This window comes from Epinephelus fuscoguttatus, linkage group LG20 (genome assembly GCF_011397635.1).
Source record: "Epinephelus fuscoguttatus linkage group LG20, E.fuscoguttatus.final_Chr_v1".
Classification (NCBI taxonomy): Eukaryota; Metazoa; Chordata; class Actinopteri; order Perciformes; family Serranidae; genus Epinephelus; species Epinephelus fuscoguttatus.
The window spans coordinates 14,073,674-14,093,588 of record NC_064771.1 but is presented as its reverse complement, the minus strand read 5'-3'; the positions used below and the strand labels follow the sequence as shown (position 1 = coordinate 14,093,588).

At 41.7% G+C, this 19,915-nt stretch overlaps 1 protein-coding gene and 2 non-coding genes across 7 annotated transcripts in view; 1 reads left to right on the top strand and 2 right to left on the bottom strand.

Moving 5' to 3' along the window:
* Nucleotides 1–310: 310 nt before the first annotated feature.
* Nucleotides 311–404, bottom strand: trnai-uau (transfer RNA isoleucine (anticodon UAU)). The gene is made up of 2 exons: nucleotides 367–404; nucleotides 311–346 (listed from the first exon to the last, which is right to left on the bottom strand). It is a non-coding gene; the product is annotated as a tRNA-Ile (tRNA).
* A 2,339-nt stretch (nucleotides 405–2,743) lies between these two features.
* On the bottom strand, nucleotides 2,744–2,837 carry trnai-uau (transfer RNA isoleucine (anticodon UAU)). Its single transcript has 2 exons — nucleotides 2,800–2,837; nucleotides 2,744–2,779 (listed from the first exon to the last, which is right to left on the bottom strand). It is a non-coding gene; the product is annotated as a tRNA-Ile (tRNA).
* Nucleotides 2,838–3,908: 1,071 nt separating this feature from the next.
* rhbdf1b (rhomboid 5 homolog 1b (Drosophila)) overlaps nucleotides 3,909–19,915 on the top strand; it is a 57,144-nt gene continuing 41,137 nt past the window's right edge. For 2 of the 5 annotated variants that reach the window (XM_049562550.1, XM_049562552.1), the window contains exon 1: nucleotides 3,909–4,204. The gene's annotated coding sequence lies outside the window, so the exon portion shown is untranslated. Of the gene's footprint in view, nucleotides 4,205–10,535; nucleotides 10,653–19,915 lie in introns of those variants that run through there. The other 3 variants (XM_049562551.1, XM_049562548.1, XM_049562549.1) reach the window with 2 other exon arrangements.

Genomic DNA, 19,915 nt, shown 5'->3' with positions numbered 1-19,915 from the left:
TCACACACCGATGGAATCAGGAGTAATTTGGGATACAGGATCTTGCTCAAGGATGCTTAGACATGAGACTGGAGGAGATGGGGATCAAACTGCCAACCCTCCGATAGGTGAACAACCAGCTGTACCTCCTGAGCCACAGCTGTCCTAGCACTAAGTCTGCAATTAGCAGTCAATCATGATAGTTTGGGCTGTCAAGGAAAGGTGTTCCATTTATTTTCCCTCTGCTCTCCATGCACAGTAGGCTATTATGTGATACCAAGGGGTGAGGTGGACCGACCGATGAAGACTAGCAAGTATTTCCTAGTTAAAATGCTCCAGGTGAGGCTCGAACTCACAACCTCGGCATGACTCTGCAGGTTACTGTCTTATAAGTACCGCGCGCTGACCGATTGCGCCACTGGAGCCTTCTCTGTTATGTGGTGGCTGATCTTGTCCTCTGCTTGGAGGGTAAGGAGCTCCCCAAATGTAATGTTTTCCCAATTTGTAGACATTTTTGGCCACCGCTCTTCTTTGAGTTAGCCACTAACTGCTATTAGCTACTTCTATGTCTCTTGCAGTGGGTAGCACGCATAACACGTCATCAAAACTTCACACCCGTGTTGCCCATCATCCAGTCAGGTTCAGAATCTCCTTCTGTATTTTGCTCAAGGATACTTTGACATAGGGACTGGAGGAGTTGAGCTGAACCACTGATCTTCTGAGTAGTGAAGATCCTGCTCTTCCTCCTGAGCCACAGCCGCCCAAGGACTAAGTCTGCAATTAGTGGTCAACAGAGTTGGGTTGGGTCACAAAGTAACGCGTTAGAGTACTTTGATTACTTTTTGCAGTAACGAGTAACCTAACGCGTTAGTTTGCTGTTCGCTGACAGTTTGCTGACAGACATATTTCAGACTCAGGACTTGCATTATGCCTGGTACACGCTACACGCTGGTACTCACCAATTATCCCCGGTCGTCTTTCACGGCGTGTGTGATGTCATCGGGTTATTCTTGTCCTATTTGTATTACTTTCACTATTATTTGAGTCACTGCCAGAACTGTGTCTGTTCATGTGCCAGCCGACATGTTGTTGTAGTCACCTAAAAGCGTCAGCAGATGGCAGGAGCTACATTTGAAGCGCCATAAGTAATCTGTCAAGCTACTGTATCTTCCACAGGAAGTTCTGACAAATCAGAATAAAAGCCTATTTAGAAAATGGAGGAATTCTCTAGCCGAGGTTATGAGGGGCTTTTAATTTGAAACAAGTGTTGAGTTTGAAATGACGGTGCGATATGTTAACTTTAGAAAGACAACGGAGCGGATAAAAAGTAAATATATAAACACACAGAGGGATTAATAAATAACGGACTGTCTATAATGTAGTTTGTTTCAAATGAAGCTGGCAGCCTCTGCAGTTGTGGTGAGTAAAAGCCCCGCCGCTATTTGTTAATGTTATTATTTTATGTCCGACCGTGAGGATGTACCATTGTTTGCTAGCTTGATGCTAATGACAGTAATGTTAACTCAGCGGGTTGACAAAGTGCCTCTGCTGTTTCACACCATCATTTCCCCCTTTTACTCTGTGTGGTAACATCCCTAGAGGAAATATTAAAAATGCTGGGGTGTTGTTGTCATAGCTACAGTTGTCTACGGCAGCAGATCCTTCTGTGTTTCTACTGGTCAAAGTGACGGCTGTGATGGGAGAATTGGATCTCAGTGAAGGGCTAGTGGTCCATAACTTTAATTTTGGAGACAAAAAAATGTAGGCTTAGCGCCCTGTGGTCCATTGCCCACTAGGAAATGTAGAATACTCAAAAGTACTTTAAAAGTGCTTGAGCTACTTTTCTCAGGGAGTAACGTTGGAAGTACTTTTAAAGTAATTGAGTTACTTTACTCAGGGAGTAACGCAGTAAAGTAACTGGTTACTTTTTTAAAAAATAACGCAGTAATATACTTTGATTACTTTTAAAGTAACCCTTACCCAACACTGGTGGTCAATCATGATAGTTTGGGCAGTTAGTGTACAAGAAATGTGTTGTGGTCTCCATGTAAGGTATGCCATTATGTAATACCAAGGGGAGAGATGGACCAACTAATGAAGAGCAGCAAGTATTTCCTGGTTAAAATGCTCAAGGTGAGGCTTGAACTCACAACCTCGGCATCACTCTGCAGGTAACTGTCTTATAGGTACCGCACGCTGACCGATTGCACCACTGGAGCCTTCCCTGTTATGTGGCGACTAATCTTGTCATTTGCTCGGAGGATAAGGAGGTCCCCGACCACAGTGTTTTCCCAATTTGCAGACACTTTCAGCTGCTGGTCTTCTTTTAGTTAGCTGCTAACTGCTATCAGCTACTTCTATATCTCCTGCAGCAGGTCACACACATAGCACATCATCAAAACATCAGACCTGTGCTGCCCATCATTCCATCAGGTTCAGAATCTCCTTTGGTATATTGATCAAGGCTCAAGGATACTTTGACATGGGGACTGGAGGAGCTGGGGATTGAACCACTGATCATCTGAGTGGTGAGTGACCTGCTCTACCACCTGAGCCACTGCCACCTTAGTACTTTGCCTGCAGTTAGTGGTCAATCATGATAGTTTGGGCTGTGAGTGTGCAAGGCGAGGTGCTTGTCATTTAAATGCCCCGCCTAATTTCCCTCTGCTCTCCAAGTGGCCTTCATGCAAGATATGCTGTTGTGTAATACCAAGGGGTGAGATGGACCATCCAATGAAGAGCAGCAAGTATTTCATGGTTAAAATGCTCCAGGTGAGGCTCGAACTCACAACCTCGGCATGACTCTGCAGGTTACTGTCTTATAAGTACCGCGCGCTGACCGATTGCGCCACTGGAGCCTTGACAGTTACGTGGTGGCTGATCTTATTGTCTGATCGGAGGGTGAGGAGCTCCTCGACTGCATTGTTTTCCCAATTTGCAGACATTTTCAACCCGCTGCTCTTCTTCTTTGAGCTAGCCGCTAACTGCTATCAGCTACTTTTATATCTCCTGTAGCGGGTTGCACGCAAAGCACGTCATCAAAACGTCACATCCGTGCTGTCCATCATCCCGTCCTGCAGAGAAGAGAAGTTGTTTCGGTACCTCCATTCCCGGCTCAGAGGCGAGACCACTCTGCCCCCCCTTTTCGCAGTCGTATACAGCAAAGTGAGGCGGCATACGGTGCAATATTCCTGCTTTGAACAGGCAGTGTAAAAGGGTCTTTAGTCAGTTCTAGCTGCATTTAGAGAGGAATTCTAGTGGAGGGTTGGACTAAACCATTTTGCAGCTTTAAGAGGTGAGAGGGGTCTCAGAGAGCCTCCCGTATTTTTTATACAAAGTTCAATCTTTCAAGAGATATATTCGGCTAATTCTAATTTAGTTATGGTGCCAGTTACTTCAATGTATGTAATTGCAGGCATAACCAAACTTTTCCTCCTAGGTTTTTTGAGGCCCCCCTCCAGTTGAGGCCCTGAGTAATCAGTCCCAAATATAAAGTAACATATTTACCACAAAAATTGTGCTTAATACGTTACTATGTATAATAATATGACGCTATAGGAAGCCACCAGATTCTGATGTGAGTTCACCACCATAAAAAACAGACCCAAAGGATCTGCATTATTACTGTTGTGGAAGAATTTAGCCTAATGACTTGATTTTGTTTTGGTTAGTCCCTGAATGCATGTAGAAATGCAGGAAATTAAAATCACATTGTGATCAGCCTATTTAAAACCTTGTACCTAGAAGAAGCCTGCAGATTTCTACCAGGGTGCACTTGCCTTAACAGCTACCTGCAGTTACTCAGTATCACCTGTAGGCGGAGCCGTGAGGCCGACCGGTAGAGCAGCAGCAGCCAGTCGGTCGGTCGGTCGGTGTCCTGTCATCCAGCGGCGGCGGCGGCGGCAGGGGCAGCGTGGGCGGACCTGGAAACCTCATTCACACCGAAACTCAGAGCCGGTGCGGCGGGCGGACAGCTGCAAAGGAGCCGGTGTGCTTCACGCTGAACAGCGGTTTCATTCGTATCATGTTTTACATCTTTATGGGACACGAGCACCGCCCTCGTTAACATCTGGAGAGCTCGCGCTTCATAGTGAAACTACACTTCCTCGTGCCCGCGTGATGTGTGGCAGGGATAACTTATGAAGTGACCGGCGTTTAGCATCTCACCGGTGGAGCCGTCGGTGCTGTGCTGTACTGTGCTGCAGGAACCGGACTCAGTTGGAAGGTAAGCGGGGAAACACTGTGTATCACACCCAGCCGTGTCGCTCCTCACCCGGGCTGTCAGTGTGTGCACACCTCGGTGTTTGTACGGCGGGAGCTCTGAGCTGCCAGCATCTTGTTCACAGTGCAGGTATGCAGGGTTTTTTTTTAAAGGCGCTGCAGCACGCAGGGGTCTCTGGGTGGGGTCTCTCGAGGCTCACAGGGGAGACCCATGGGTGTTATAGTTAATGAGTGACGTGTATTCGGGGTGAGAGAGTTTTACACATCTGGGCAGGCTGAGCCTTTCAAATTAAAATGTTCTTGGGAAGACAGTGGTGTGGTTGTCATGACAGGAACAGGTGTGTGTATGGTTTTACTCTTTGGCACACACACATGCATAGGGTCCTGATGCCTAAATGATATCTTGCTGTATTGATGCTTGCTCAATGGCTGTAAGGCCAAGCCATAGGGGGTTTCGTATACTGATCCAGTGGTGTGTGTGTGTGTGTGACAAAGAAAGCAAAACAGAGAGAAAACAAATGGTATTCAATACCTTACAGCCCAGTGGCAAAATCTCCTCTATATGTCATGCTCTAAATACTGTAGTAAATCAAGTCAAAGTTTCATGCAGGTACAGTACATGATGCACACACACACACACTCTGGCAGGTTACAGGAGTGATAAATCGATTTGAGAGTGTTTCAGGCTCCGGGGCTGTCGAGATGAAAGGGGGCAGTTTTTGGTTGCTGGCTGCACAGAAATCCCACAGAGACAATTAAACTACTGACCCGTGTCATCAAGGATTTGTTTTGGCTTCCTGTTTGGAAAGATGGTAGGAAGCAGACTTTTGGGCCAGATGGCAAGAGCATGCACACACACACACTCATACACAAAGTCATGCACCACACACACACCTGGAAGAGCCGGTTAGAGGCCCTACTGATGGAAACAGGATTAGTGGCCAGGGTTTGAACCAGTGACCTGCAGTTGTACGTGGGGACTCGGTGTTGAGACTCTAATTTCCTACTCATGGCCAGCACTCTTTGACTTTTTTTAGATTATTTTCCAGTGCTTATATCTCATTATGAAACTTTTCTTCGTCCAAAATGAATAAAACTTTCAGCAAAGACGCTATAATTTGACAAAATCTATAGCATTAGTTTCTGTTTCATTTCACACTGTGCCTAAGCTGTGGAAACATCTTGTCTTGTGTTTAAGGCTGAATGGGATCCAATTGGCAGAATGTAACTGATGTACCTGCAGGGATTGCTAGCCGCTGATTGAAGGTTTTATTTTGGAGGGAAAGTCTTTTAGTAAACTTGAATTTGCACTCTTGGTGCAACTAACAGTTATTTTCATTATTGATTAATCTGCTCATTATTTTCTTGATTGCTTATTTTGGCAATAAAATGTCAGAAAATAGCGAAAAATACCCAGTGTAATTTCCCTGAACCCAAGTTAAGGTCTTTAAATGGTAGGTTTCATCCAAACAACAGTCCAAAAATCAAAAGCTCTTCAGTTTATAAGCATTTACGAAGCATGAAACCTGCAAATGTTTGGCTTTTCTAATTAAAGACAAAAACCTAAAAACATTATTGGATTATTTAAATAGTTATGTTAAACGTTAACCATAATTTTTTGCTAAATTTTATAGTATTCTGATAAAACTTTCTAAAACAGAACTGATGGCTTTCCATTCACAAAGATTAATTATTTTTACCAGGGCGGCACAATTATTCGCAATGTTTTCGAGCTTGCAATTTGGCAAGTGCAATATCCAAATCACGGGAGGTGCAATTTTTTGATAAAGGTAAAATGTGTCACAGCATGCCATTATAATAAAGCATTGTGGTGCTTCAGTGAAAATGACGTGCAAAATTTACTATCCCTAATTAAATTGCGATTCATTTTGCTATTGCAGTATCTGTCAGAACAATTATAGTGTGACTTTTTTTGCATATCATGCAGCCCTGTATTTTACCAACTAAATCTCCTCTTGTTTTCTGCTCTTTGGAACGAAATGGGGATGAATGGGTCTGAGAGAGTCATTTTGGCACATGCATGCATGGATGGATTATTGAATGGGCCTACCAGGCACAGGCCAAAGGGCCCAAAGTGTCATTGCCCCCGAGAAAATGTCACTCAAATGAACATGTACCATCCAGGAAAACATTCTATATGACCACTAAAGGGGGCAAAACAGCTACAAAGTGACACAAAACAATAAAAAAAGACACAATATTACCTCAAAGAGACAAAAAAAGACTATAAAGAATCACATAATCACCACAAAGTCTGTGTGTCTTGGCCCTATCTGTGCCCAGGAGCCCATTGTCTCATAATCTGCCCATGCATGCATGTAAAAAGTTTTGCAGTGAATGTGGCAACGGACTAATATTTTCATTACTGATTAACCTGCTGTTTATTTTCTGCTGAAACAATTAGTTTGTAGGTATTTGAACTAGTGAAAATGCTTCATACAATGTCCTGAAGCCCAAGGTGAAATCTTCAAATGCCATGTCTGGGTCCAAATATATCCAGTTTACTATCATGTAAACACACAAAATATGAAGAGGAAAATGCATGAAGAAATACCTAAAAGAGGAACTGATTACCCAAAAAAACTGCTTGAGTTAAATCAGCCAGTCATAATTAGCATTAAAGATAAATAAAAAGTGTGAAACCTCAAATCACACAAAATGTTGAAATGGTCCTTTAACTGTCCCCAGCTGAACCAAAACTAATCTTGAGAATCTGAACTCTAAACTGCTTTGCAATAAAAACATGTCCAGACTTTGACACTCACAATTACAACTGAAAGTGCTTCACGTAGTCAGAAGATGAAAGTAGAGCGAACACGCACATTCACACACACAGCTCTACACAGGAAGGTGACAGCATCCTGGAAGAAGTGTCGCCTGGAGTGAGCCGTCACTCTGTGTCTGTCAGTGTGAATATGAGAGATATCTGTGAGCATGGTGGCATTTTGCAGGTGTGTGTTTGATCTCTTTGTCTCTCTCCCCTGGCACACTGAGCATGCCGTGTTAAGCGTGTTTGAACAGGCTGAATGTGACAATAGAAGGTTTATTTCTGGGCCACTGCTCTGAGAAGTGAAATGCACCTTCATGTTTATATGGAGTCCTCCGCTGGGTGCATCAGGGTAGAAAACTGGTTTGGTTTTCCAGGAGCCCTCCAGCATTTTTTACAATGCATTTTTCATGGCAGTTTGCCCATGAGTGGATCCTCTCCAGTGCCTACAAGCTGCGCTGTTTATCTTTCTGGCTTGTGTTTTATTATGCCACCACTTGTCACTGCACAAGCACATCTAAGAGGTGCCTGTCAAAAGATTTCAATAGAGTTTTGACTAAAGTTTCTTAAGCAAAGGCAGGAAACAAACACATGGGGAGTACTGTGAACTGTCAGGCCTGCAAGGAGGCTCTGCCTTCTCTTAATATCTTACTCAACTTTAAACTGCTGCAGGAATTTTGTTATATTTGAATCCGTATCAAAACCATTGGTGCCATTTTGGTCATGTTAGTTCATGTTCATGCTTTCCTTGTTAATGATGTCAAATGTCAAAAAATAGTGAAAATGCATCACAAGTCTGCAGAGCCAGGGGTACATCTTCAAAGTCAGTACTTGTTTTGCATTGTGATAATATTGTATCATGATTGGGCCTTTGTTTATTCCCACCCCTACTGACCCAAAGTCCCAAACCCAAAGATATTCATTTTACATAAATATAAAACAGAAAAAAGACACATTTTCACATTTGGAAATGGAGACTGGCAAACTTTCGGTGTTTTGCTTGACATATGACCTTTTGGGATGTGGCCTCTATGGCAAAGCAACATCTACCTGCAACCCCTGAGCAAAGGATCCATATGTCTATGAGATGTGAACAGTTTAACCTGATGTATAATAATGGGCACTGATGTACACTTACGTAAGTGTTTCACATGAGTAGTTATTAGCCATGACCCTTGAAAGCCGGAGATTGGAATTGTCAGTTGGAGACCCCTTAGTTGGCTGAGATTGCTTCAAGTCGAGTCAATCTTTTTCTTTTTTTACTAGTCAGTATGCTGTGCGGTTTACTTCTGGGAAAATTTTAGTTCCAAGATTTTGCTATGAAGTGAGTGCTTTTGACTTTCACGCTGCTCTGCGGACAGGATGCAGTGGCACAGAGGAGATAACGTCTTTGAGATAAAATTATCTTCTCTTTTCTGCTTGTAAATGGTGTATTTACAGCTCACAGATACCTAATACGACACAGTCTCTGGCTTTTGTTTAATATCCAGTGTTAGCAAAAACTATTTGTTGTTACATATTCATATTAAACAGCCCAATCTGATTTGACTGACATAATTCTGAGTCAGGTACAATCCTTATACCAGTGGAGTGGTTTCAGGGATGGCACTGTTTGTCTGTTAGTCGCTCCACAAAATTTCCCAATTGTTGCAATTAACTGATGTAGAAACATTCATGGTGCCCAGAGGATGAATCCTACTGACTTAGGCAATCCTCTGAGTTTTCCTTCTAGCACCAACATGAGGCTGACAGTTTTGTTTTTCATGAAAATCCTCAACATTTATCAGTTGGATTGCCGTAAAGTTTGGTTCAGGCATCCATTTTCTCCTCAGGATGTATTTTAATACCTTAAGTGAACCATTAAATTTAGATTTTGTCCAGTGCTTTGATCTATGACCAAATACCTGAAGAGCTAACATTCTTAATTAACCTCAGTTGTACTACTATGTGTTTAGTGCTAATTAGCAAATGTTTGCATGCTTACAAGATAACCTATGATGTTGAACATCATTATAGCAGCTAAACATCAGCATGTTAGCATTGTCATTGTGAGCATGTTGCGTGCCGGTGTAACCTTAGACTACTATGGGTGGGCCGGTGTAAAAATGTTCAAATCGATTTGATATTGAGCCAAAACTGGATCAGACTGGTGGACTGAATTTTACCTCTTGAGTCACATTTGACTCAGCAGCTGTCCCCGAAAGAAACATAATGAGACTCAACTCTGTTGCTACCTCCAGCCACGGAGCAACAATGCCTCCCTATGTTTGTACATCTTACTATATAATGAAAAACTCTGTGTCTCTGTTCCACATTTTCTCCTCACTGACTTGGTCAATCCATGTGAAATTTGACACAGTGGTAGAGGGTCATGGGAGGATGCGAATGAAGCAATATTACATCAATTGGCCAAAGGGGGGCGCTATAGCAATCGATTGAAATTGCAAACTTTGAATAGGCATATCTCATGCCCCGTATGTCGTAGAGACATGAAAGTTTGCACATGAAAGTTTGCACAGAGAAATTTAACTCTAAATGGCAACTGGGTGGCGCTAGAACAAGAGAAAAATGCTTAATAATGGCTAAAATGTGACCGATCGCTGTGGCTCCCCCTGTGGCTGAATGTTTGGGTTTTTTTTCTAATTTTTGGTATGACTAAGTCATGGTATAGTATGCTGTCCATAATCATGGAAACTGTCAGTGTGTAATTCTCAGTCAGTCATTCTGTCTGTCCCATGTTTTTCTACTCACTGATGTGGTCAGTCTATGTGAAACTGCACATAGGCATTGAGGATTGGCATAGGTAGAAGGTGACAGAGCTACCAATGGGTATGGACTAGTTTTATACAGAGCAGCGAAAGGGAATAATGGCACAACATTCCTGGCTCAAACAGGCCGTATTAAAGGGGTTTGAAAGAGCAACCGTATCATCTCGTCATCCCCAAAAAACACATGAACTTTCTGTTAAACAAACATAATGTGCCCCAGGTACATTTTCATGCTGCCGGCTTTGTCACAGCAGTAAATTGCACATGGCCTGAACAAACATAATATTATGTTAATCATGTTTTCATGTTGCTTATTGCTAATGCAACACAAGTTGGACTCAGCACTGTGATGCCATCGACACAGGTTGCTGACGTAGGCTTCCTTTTAATTTGCGAGAATGTGTCATAACGGCAAATGCCAGTTTAGCCAGTTTGCTAACCGGTTAAAGCTCATACACGGGACCGGCAAAACCGGGCAACTTTACAAAGCACTGCTGTGACTAAGTATAGTCTCATACAGCAGTTGATGTGGTCTCACTCGTACTTAAGGAGGCCGCAGTCATGGACAGTCCAGTGAGCTGTTATTAATGTATCAGTCTCCAACAGGCTTGTTGGTTTACACTGCAGCAGATGTGGTATGGAATAATTAATCATCTCTGACAAGTCTGCACATTAAACACAGAGGTGTCTGTGGTTATTTTGCAACTGTCTGGAGCTGGTTGTACAAAAGCAGATCTGTTGTGCGTACTTGTGGCTTTGATGTGACATCAGCACTGCAACTAGAGAGCGCAGGTGGAACACGTACTTTCTGCCTTCAGATGGATGTAAAGAGAGTCATCAGTGTAAAGGAGAGGCAGTTCGAAAAGACCTTTAGCTGCTGTGGATAACAGATGCTGGTAAGAATCACTTATTAATCTTGACTCTTTCTCTCTGGCTCTGATATCATAATCAGAATAAAGCTGAAGGTTTTCTGTGTGATCACACGTCAGCTTTCTCCAGCTCTCTGTCGCTCTCACATCATCTCTCTTTCAGTTTCTTTCATGCTCACCCTTGTTTTTTTCTTTCTCATTTTCCCTCACATCATCGCGCTGAATCAAAACCAGAATGGCCTTATCTGTGTGACAGATACACCTGTGCTGCTGGATCACTCACGCAAATCAATCACAGACGATAGAAGATAATACAAAGCGAGTTCATTCTTGTAGCTATTTTTACTTTATGGAACAAAAATAAATTAAAAAATGAACAACAAATCACCATATTTCAGCGATCACAGTGGGATCTTTACTCAGTACTCTACATTTGCAGTTATACTAATCCTCTTTTCAGCACCCAGTATTATTTTAATCCCTCTTTTGTGTTGAAAGTTGTCGGTTGGTTCAATTTTCCTTTTCCAGCCTGGAGATAGAGACAGAAATAGGACTGTACATCAAGCAGATTGTTGAGGGTTAAACTGAAGGATCAGTCTCTGAGTGGAAGTATGCACAGATGGGTCACAGAGAGGTCACGAGTGGAGTATTAAATAAGGATATGATAGCAGTGATGAATAATGGGCAGATGCAGTGTCACTCAGCTACTTTGTAACATTCGTCTTATAAGTCTTTCCAATAAAATGCAAACTAGGTTTCTGTCTGCTGGGTTGAAGCTGCATGAACAGGTTTTCCAACAGTCTGAGGAAAATGTCAGGAAAATCTGAAGAGTTGATTTGCACTGGGAAAGCTGCTCCTGAATGTGTCAGCTGATACTGGAGGTATTTTATGAAGAGTATTAAATGTTCTACTATAACTGCTATACAGCGTAGCCACCATGTACTTCCTATAGATGCCACAAAAAATGGGTCATTCATTTTAACCCTCTTGTCGTGTTCATGGTTGTCAGATGCTCATGCGCACACCTCCACTGCTTTAACTGCTGTGCAATACTGAACCATTTAAAGGTTTCCCCCAGGAAACCAGAGTTAGCAGACATTATAAGCACACATCAATATCCCATTTGGCTGTGTGTTACGGCTTCTCTCTGCTTGAAAAACCTAAGAATGTTTTCTTTTTTTTCTGAAATTGCCACATGCTGCTTTGATTGATGACTGCTAAGCAAACTGGATGCTCTTTTACACCATATAAAAGTTGACCCCTAACAACTGAATAGTCAGAAGCACTTTTTACATAGAGACTGATATACAGAGATGGTCGCAAGCCAGAGTCGAACCTGCAACCGCTGCAGCAAGGCATCGCCTCTGTACATGGGGCGCCGGCACTATCCACTACACTACCGACGCCCCATTCACAGTACTTTCTAAACAACAACAATGGCATTAACATGTCAATAACAATAATTTATCGTCCCTGTTATATAGCAGCTGATCTCATCCTCTGCTTGGGGGGGAAGGAGCTCCTGGACCTCATTGTTTTCCCAATTTGTGGACATATACGGCCACTGTTCTTCTTCTTTGAGTTAGCCGCTAATTGCTAACAGCTGCATTTTAAATCTCTGGCAATGGGTTGCATGCATAAAGTGTCGTCAAAATGTCACACCCATACCGCCAATAGTCCTGTCTTGTATACAGACACAATTTCGATGCTGTTGCCACCTCCTGTGGTGGCGAAACCACTTTGTTCCCCCATGCTGCGATCGTACCTTGTATACGGCGCACAACAGTGATCCAAAAACTAGGAAAAGTTTTGATCATCAAATTCAAATCAATCTGCATTTGAAAGTAGTCCCCAACAAATGGCCTTTTTACTCCTGTTAGTAATGTTTGCTAAACTAACTAACTAGTGTTCGGTGGAAATTACATGTTACAGATGGGGATATCAGAAAGTTGTGAGAGATATACTGGTACATAGATGGTGTTTTCATGGCTTTTGTCAATAATAAGGAAAATAAGCCTTGTCCATTGGAGAAATTTGTCCCTTAAACTTTTCATAAGAAATTCATAAATAGGGACCCACTGACTTTGTCTTGAACTTGTAACAAAAAGTCTGGATGAAAAGCAAGCTGTCTATCAAGAAGGAATTTTAATCTACCCATTATGTGGCATATAGTGGTCTCCAAACTTCAATGTCAGCTTGATGACAATGCTGTCCCCCGGCCAGAGTTTTCCTGAGGGACTCCAGACTTCTCCATGAAGATCCTGAATGACTCCTCTCTGTTTCTTTGAAACCACAATTATGACCTCCATTTTTCCCTCGAAATATTCTTTTCAGAGCCGATCCTCTCTCCCCCCGCTATCTTACCCTAATGTGGCATCTGTGGGCAATTACCATTACGTTTTCATACAAGGCCAGCCAACAGAGGAAGCTGTTGTATTGGAGCTCTCAGCATGAGTTTGCTGGCTGCGTGGAGGGACGGCAGGAAGGAGGGATGGTGGGAGGGATGGATGGCTGCTGAGGAGGTCTATTCATGTCTCCAGGCAAAGCCATACTTGAGTAGACTCTTATTGTGACGGTGACCTTTCTGTCACCATGCAGCCAACACAAAGCAACCTCATATGAGGGTCAGCTGAGCTGCTCTCTTTGTTTCTCATCCTGTCTGTCAACTCTTCACTCTGCCTCTCTTTCCATGACTGTTGCTCCTTACTACGTGATTTATTATATTCCCTTAATATTATCTATCAAACAGCCATCCACTGTAAAGTGAGAGATGTAAGCAAGTTAGCATGATGGACCTATAAATATATAGTAAAACCTTGATGAAGTGATTATAACAGCTTGCATGACCTTTAACTTTAGGTGTGATAATCAGAGGATATCCTGTGGCTTGCAGCAAAAGCCAAATCCTGTGTGTCGTTGGTCTGGTTTAAATCCTTGGCTACAAATGACTAAAGTGGGAACGTTGATGAGAGATGCTTTTCATTCTTTCATCAATACTGTTTCCTTAAGAAAATTCCATTGGCTCTTCTCATTAACCAATGTTAGACTGTATGATTATAATAATAACAATAATATATTTTATTTATGGAGTGCTTTTCATAGTACTCAAAGACACTTTACATTAGTTAGTTTGAATCAGGAGAGGTCGTGCAGTCTCGAATGTGTTTGAGGAGAGAGTTCCAGAGGGAGGGGGCAACTCCGGAGAAGGCTCTGTCACCCCAGGTCCGGTGCTTGGTCCTGAGAGGTGGAGTCAGAAGGTTGGCATCAGAGGAGCAGAGACTGCGGGAAGGAGTGTGGTGGTAGAGCAGGTCGGTGAGGAGGGAGGGAGCCCGGTTATGGAGGGCTTTATAAGTGATGAGGAGGATTTGAATTGGATGGGGTGCCAGCGGAGGTACTCGAGGGCAGGGGTGATGTGATCATGACAGCAGGAATGAGAATGGGCAGCAAAGTTCTGGATGTGTTGGTTTATCTAGGACTTTGGGTGATGTTACATAAAGATTGCAGCTACAGTAGTCAATCCTGGATGTGATGGGAGCTAAGAGCGAGGACAACAGTGATGGGTGGATCCGAGCTATGTTTTCAAGGTGGAAGAAGGCAGTACTTCTGATTTGATTGACATGAGATGTTATGTATGATGGCTAACCTGTGTGCTAGAAGTTACATTTAGAAAATAGAGTAGAATAGAAATCTTTATTGCCAACTGACATCGAAATTCGACTTTGGCTTCACAGCCAGCAAACACTGAAAAAAATCTTTTTTTATGAGCTAGATAATAAGTGAGCCAAATGGTTGGGATCAAAGTGCTAAAATATTAACAACTACATGTCATAAATAGATGTTAGATGCTAAAATAGATACTAAAATATTAACAATTCATGCATATCTTAAATAGACATCATAGCAGTCCCTCATATCTAATAAAAGTCATTTTGTTTAGGAAGGTGACAGAGGACAAATAAAAGATCTCTTAGAGATGTATTTTGTTGCTGCAGGTATCTTCCTAAAGGGTGTTTTTCAAATTCATTAAACAAAGGCTGTGAAGGTTACTCAATAGACAGTTCAGGAACCTTGTTGTGTTAGTGTTGCTTTCCTCCCTGTGTGTGTGGTGTACAGCTCCCCCAGCTGTAGAGACTGAAACTGATAAGATTTTATTGATGCCAGTGCCATTATACATTCTGCTTATTGGTCTGATTCTTTATTGATTTCCTTATTGATTCATGATCAGTTTTCTGTGTGGAGAAAAGGAAGGCTTGTACAGGTTTTCAGCATTAATGCAAGTGTTTCGTTATCTCTTAGTCTGATCTCAGTGTGGAAACAGTAGAAAGAGGGCATGCATGTGGCTCAGGTGTGCAAAGGCTCCACTGTTTTACTGTTTTCTTAGTCAAAGACAAAACCTGCTGAGCCTGCCTGGGTGGCACTAATGTTATTATAAGATATTTACTCTTGGTAACAACATGTTGCTTGGTCGAGAAGCAGTGGCACTCATGTAGAGTTTCAAATATGGAATGTATTGGAATTAAAGCCCATGTTGGGTAAGAAGGTGTTTCAGCATAGTGTTGGTGTTTCCACCCTTACTTGACATTATCGTTTTACAGGCATTATAAGCTGCACTGTTGACATCTTTCTGCATCTTTCTCTCTGCCATGACTCCTTGTTACAAGTTTCCAGCGGCACATACAGTATGAGTCTGATGGATCGGACAATTTGGAACCAGTTCTAACAACTTTTGTTATGACTGTGGTAATCACTCTCCTTTTAGCTCAGTTTTTGGTCTCCACCAGCTCCTGAGGGAGATATCTATCTCTTAAGCTGCTAAATACTCCAATGTGTTCACCAGCCAGTTGCTAACTGCATCAGTCAGCTATGTCAGAGCTATTTCACTAAAAAACACAGCTGCTGCTTGAAGTAGCACTGATAGGAGCAGAGAGACGAAGGGTGCTTTTAGACCTAGAGTTGTCTTGCTTTGGTCCGAATCACAGAGAATTTTTGTTACAAAGTTGCGTAATTTCTTAGAGTAGGTTTGTGTTCTTATGGCAGCATTTACAGGCAGACCAGATAAAATGCCTTGCACAAGAACGCCAATCTTCATTGGTCAGAATTTCCATGTGGGAAAAATCCAGGAAGTAAACAAAACATTGAAGAAGAGTACACTTGCAAGATGAATCAATATATATATGTATATATATATATATATATATTTATTTACGTTTAAGTTTGTTAATAATTCCTGTTTATTTAACTATATATTTGTTAATACTATTGTTTAAATTTTTTATATTTTCACGTATCTTTCCTCTCTTGCAAGGAGCACCTGTAACATAAATAATTTCCCTTCGGGGATCAATAAAGTATTTCTGATTCTGATTCTGATGAATGCAACACTTTCTAATGTCATAACGGAGGGACAACTATGCAGGTTGATTGTAGGTTGATTTTTGTCCTATATTGCCTGTATTGGTAATTTTAGGCAAACCATACAGTTTGAATACGAGGCGCGGCTCCATCTTAGAAAACAATGTTTTGATGCATTGGATGCACCGAATTTGCATATTAAGGCAGTACAGGAGGAGGTGAAAATTAATAATCTGCCAGGACTGTAACATGCTTATGTTTAACCCAAACAATCATAATGCAACTGCAATTGGTTCGGATCAAGGTCAGAACACGTTCTTACCATAAACAAACTGCACCAGAGTTTGTTTTGAACCGAACCGAGGCCACCTCTTCAAGAATGTCTTGGTCTGGTTGTTTTGGTGCGCACCCGAGTGTGATTGCTGTGTTCACACCTGCCCAAAAGAAACACACTTGGGGGCAAATAAACTTGAGTTCTACTGAACCAAACCAAACAGGGCAGGTGGGAAAGCACCCTTTACCAAACTTGTTTTGCTGAAGAGTGCATTTTGACTTGTTTAGGAATCGGTACTCAAAGTCTAGGACATGGACTTGTCAATCTTGACTTTGGACCTGACTTTAGACTTAAGTGCAAAGACTTTTGCAAACCTAAACAAACCTAAATCAAAGTTGCAGGTTGTAAAACCAAAACAATGAGCTGAAAGACACTAAAAGGATGTGCCATCCATTTTAAAAATGAAAATATTGATAATTGCCGTTTTGTCCGTAGAGAAAGATTTAGGTGTTGAGTAAATAGAATAAATGTGTCTTTCTGTATTGTACTGAGACCATGATCTTGCCTTCACCACAACCAAGTGCTGCCAGTACCTGAACCTACCAACAAAAACCTCAGTCATGCTTTAATTGCTACAAGCTGATATTGTAGTGTAGGAGCGTGTTGATAAAAAATCTTACGTGGGTGGTATTACATTTTCTCAGACAGTACATGAATGTGATTTCCAGAGGACATGGTTGATGAGGTTTGCCACGGTGCCCAGGCAACATTATTGGATAAATAATGTTTGAATGAGGATTACGCAATCCAGAGTGGATTTTGAAAGCAGGGTGTTCAGAACATTGTTTCCCTGTGACTCATGGGAATACAGTGTTCCTAATTCTACAGATGTGGTCAACATGTGGTCGATCAACTCCTCTGCTGTTATCTTTTCTGCTTCTTGGCTAAGAATAGTTTTTACCGGCTGTAGTTTGAGAGTGTTAATGCCTGTAGTCAACAAACATGACATTCTTGCTATACTGTTTTGTTTGACAGTCATGTTAGACCTCAGTACAAACATAGTAGTTCTCATAAAGACTTTAAAAAAGACTTGACCTCAATTACATAAACCTCATAATTATAAGTTTAGTTTGCCCTGTTTTGTTTCAAAAGTGTTTTGGAGCTCTCAGTGTTCTTCATGGATGTTTTGGAGGTCAGTCTGTAGTTCTTGGCGGAGCTGCCAGCCAGAAGGTCGTACATGGAGTTCAGCAGCAATGCACTCCTCATTTCAGAGCACTGGTAGTGTGTCTCTTACAGCCTCCTGTATAATTGATGGGTGAGTGCAACATCCCAAGTGTATCTTATACATAGTGTGAGGTCCATTAAATATGCCATATTAAACAAACTTAAGGGCACTTTGGCCCCAATTACTCTAGTACATAGAGAGGTACTTAATGGGGAATGCTAATTAAATGAAGAATTCCAATGTTATTTCCATGGCCTAGGAAAATTCAATTAATATTTGTGACAGAGTCCAGCACAATTCCATTTTTGAAAACCCACATCTGCCTATAACGGCCAAACTCAGAACCAGAAGTGACCCATTACCCATCAATTATGATTAAGTCAAAGCCGCATCCGCCTACACCCATTAATAAAAGTCCCGCGACCCGACCCGCACCCATGATTAAACACACACAGGCTACACTCACTCACCTTAAGCTTGGTTCTCCGTTCTTGAATTACAAACCCAGCGGAGGAAAAGTCTCTTTCACTGGCTGTGCATGATGCTGGGATGGTGAAAATATTCTGCGCAATCATTGTTGGGTTAGGAAACATTTCGGCATTCTCCTTCCACCAAAACCTCAAAATGATCCTCCTTGGGTGTCTTGAACTTGATATAGGCTGCCACCTCATACTTGGGCTGCAAAGTTCTATTGCTTGAGTCCTCGACGTTGGCATCAAATGTGACGGCGGGGTCAAAGGTTCAGCTTGTGTCATTGACTTTAAAAATTAAAAGGAATTGCAGCTTGATAATGGTGATTTAGCTGTCAAACTTACAGATATACTGCACATTTTATGTATTTCTGTTCTCACCCAATGCCCACCTGTGCCTAGGTCTTTTTTACCCATGCCCATACCCCTGATTTTTTGGACCCACAGAATTGTTGTTTTCTTTTTTATACCCAAATAAGGGTTATTTTATTGTAGTGTTCTTAGTTCTGAAAAAGAGCATACACTCATATATTCAGACAACGTATTCTCATAGAACTGTTTGTATGATTTCTTACGAAAAATGCATGTACAACAGCTTGTATGACATCCTATGATTTAGTATGGCATTAATGTAAAGTTACAGAGGTTAGATTTAGGCAATATAAGTTCCAGTGGTCAGGTTTAGGAACAGAAACTTGGTGAGAACGTACTTTAAAATGGCTCAGAAGGTCACACGGTTCCAAACAAGCAACTCCAGGGGAAAGTTTCAGGTGAAAGTCCGTTTTTTGTGACCCATCCACCACCCCAACCTGCCTCCTCACAAGCATGCTTGGGACTGCTTCCTTGTTTATTGCCATAAGTGCATTGGTCACGTGATCGCAGCCTTTCAAAATCCTTAGGATATGTATGAACTTAGGTGCATAATTTTTAACAGGAAAACATCCAAACAGTTTGTGAGAACAGCCTGACTCAGAATATTTCCCAGGGTGCTCTCAGTGTCATCTGTAACATCATTCCCAACTCTTGGATTTGGGAGAAAGTTTCAATGTTTACAATATTTTTAGACTGCCTTAGCCCATAGGAATAACATGAGTTTTGAAAATGGGCATAGTTCCTCCTTAGTCCTGAGAGTAAAGAACAAAATGCCAAGTGAAACTGTGTGAAACTACAAAATGTTCCCAGAAGGAGAGTGGGGAAGTACAAGAAAAACGGCTACACTCATTTTTTGTTTTGTTTAAGGCACAAAAGAAAACAGAGATTTTTTTTTTAAAGAATCAACTACGTATGAAGTAAAATAGCATGCGTGTGTGAACCTGCTTTTACTTTTTAATATGTGCTCTTTTAGTGATGTGTCAGTACATGTGTATCTGTCATGACTGATGATGTATTGTTTTGATTAAGCAAGATAATGGATGGGAAAATTTAAAAAAAAACGTGAGAAGTACATAGAGAAAAAAAGAGTGAAAGGCACAAAGAATATGAAACATACAATATAGTAATATAAACAGAACAAAGTTTGCATTACCCTTATATGTCTGTTAACTTGTGCTGAGAAAATGGAACTGACACTAAAGGCAGCCATATTGGAGGTCCTCAATGTTAGCAACGTTAGCAGGTGATAATATTTAAGAGTTGAATAGACAAAGATTATTATTGACTTATAAACATTAGAATTCAGGTAATGCGCCATTTTGTGTCTTTTACTCTGTGTATCTTATGTTTTGATCCCTGTTTCTCTTCCTCTCTCTTTCATCCCTTCATCTTCCTCACATCAATCTGCAGTCTCTAGCAGCTTCTGTCACCAGCTTCTCCTTTATGAAAACTCAGCTGGCAGACAGGAACTAGACTTCCTCTCTGCTGAGAAAACTCTGCTCGAGCCTCTCAAGTCCTATACCTGGCACAGTAGCTGAGAAACCATTATACTCTCTCCAGTGGCATTTTTGGCAGTCGAACATGCCACGAGGTGTTG